Here is a 1,959-nt window from a genome sequence, read left to right as displayed (position 1 = left end):
AGACTGTGTTGGTGGTGTTGTGGTGACGGTATTGTGGTGAAGGTATTGGTGTTGGTGGTGACGGTGTTGTGTCTGATGGTGATGGTGTTGGTGGTGACGGTGTTGTGTCTGATGGTGATGGTGTTGGTGGTGACAGTGTTGTGTCTGATGGTGATGGTGTTGGTGGTGACGGTGTTGTGTCTGATGGTGATGGTGTTGGTGCTGATGGTGTAGGTGGTGAAGGTGTTGTTGGTGACGTGTTGGTGCTGTGGTGACGGTGTTGGTGGTCACGGTGCTGTGGTGATGGTGCTGTGGTGACGGTGTTGATGGTGATGGTGTTGGTGGTGACGATGGTGTGGTGACGGTGTTGGTGGTGACGGTAGTGACGGTGTTGGTGGTGACGGTGGTGTGGTGACGGTGTTGGGGGTGACGGTGGTGTGGTGACGGTGTTGGTGGTGACGGTAGTGACGGTGTTGGTGGTGACGGTTTTGTGCTGACGGTGTTGGTGGTGACGGTGTGTGGTGACGGTGTTGGTGGTGACGGTGTTGTGCTGACGGTGTTGGTGGTGGCGGTGTTGGTGGTGACGGTGTTGTGCTGACGGTGTTGGTGGTGACGGTGGTGTGGTGCCGGTGTTGGTGGTGACGTGTGGTGGTGACGGTGTTGTGCTGACGGTGTTGGTGGTGACGGTGGTGTGGTGACGGGTGGTGTGGTGACGGTGTTGATGGTGACGGTGGTGACGGTGTTGTCCACAGCCTCAATAGCAGCGTTGCTTGACGGTGCAGATCTTCCCGGAGACCAACCTGACGGAGGAGGCGGACCTTCCTGAGGACTTCCTGTACCGGCGGGAGCGCCTCCCCTCCATCGTGGTGGAGCCCACCGAGCTCAGCGAGCAGCAGAGCGGCGAGCTGGGCTGGCCTCCACGCTGCCCCATGGGCCCAACGGGTGGAGGAGGAGGAGGAGGACGCCTCCACCCACTCCGAGACATCTGTGGACGCAGAGACGCAGGACGACGTGGACGAAGGGTGAGACGGACAGCTTGAGACGCTTTGAGGGCTGAAACGTCCTGATTACATTTGATTGCTCCACCCCTTGTTGCTCCACCCCTTGTTGCTCCACTTCTTGTTGCTCCACTTCTTGTTGCTCCACCCCTTGTTGCTCCACCCCTTGTTGCTCCACTCCTTGTTGCTCCACCCCTTGTTGCTCCACCCCTTGTTGCTCCACTCCTTGTTGCTCCACCCCTTGTTGCTCCACTCCCTTGTTGCTCCACTCCCTTGTTGCTCCACTCCTTGTTGCTCCACTCCTTGCCGTCACCACTCCTTGTTGCTCCACTCCTTGTTGCTCCACTCCTTGCCTCACCACTCCTTGTTGCTCCACTCTTGTTGCTCCACCCCTTGCCTCACCACTCCTTGTTGCTCCACCCCTTGTTGCTCCGCTCTTGTTGCTCCACCCCTTGTTGCTCCACCCCTTGTTGCTCCACCCCTTGTTGCTCCACCCCTTGTCTCACCACTCCTTGTTGCTCCTTACAGTTGCAGCTCCGCCGTACGGAAGTCGTCCATCGGACCGTCTCAGAGTCAGCTCTCGCTCTTCCGACTGACTCCACCCGCCTCCCCCCCACCCCCCCGGAGGCGGCTCCACCCTGCCTGAGGAGCTGAGTGGCTCCGCCCACCTCCCCCCACCCCCCCGGAGGCGGCTCCACCCTGCCTGAGGAGCTGAGTGGCTCCGCCCCCTCTGTGACACGTTGACCGCATCACTGACCGCCCCCTGGTTGCTGCAGAGGACGTCTAGTGCCACATTGACCGACTGAGACGGAACCAGCAGAACCAGCAGAACCAGCAGAAACCGGGCCGTGGTCCTGTAGGAAGCTTGAGGTTCAGCTGCTGGTCCAGACCCCCTGTAATCCCTGAACCCAGACCAGGACCAGGACCAGAACCGCCCCTCAGCTCGGGTCAAACTGACCAACATGAGATTCTTCTTCACAAG

Source organism: Blennius ocellaris (genome assembly GCF_963422515.1).
Source record: "Blennius ocellaris genome assembly, chromosome: 14".
NCBI lineage: Eukaryota > Metazoa > Chordata > Actinopteri > Blenniiformes > Blenniidae > Blennius > Blennius ocellaris.
The sequence above is the reverse complement of the archived record's forward strand: the minus strand, read 5'-3'. Positions refer to the sequence as shown.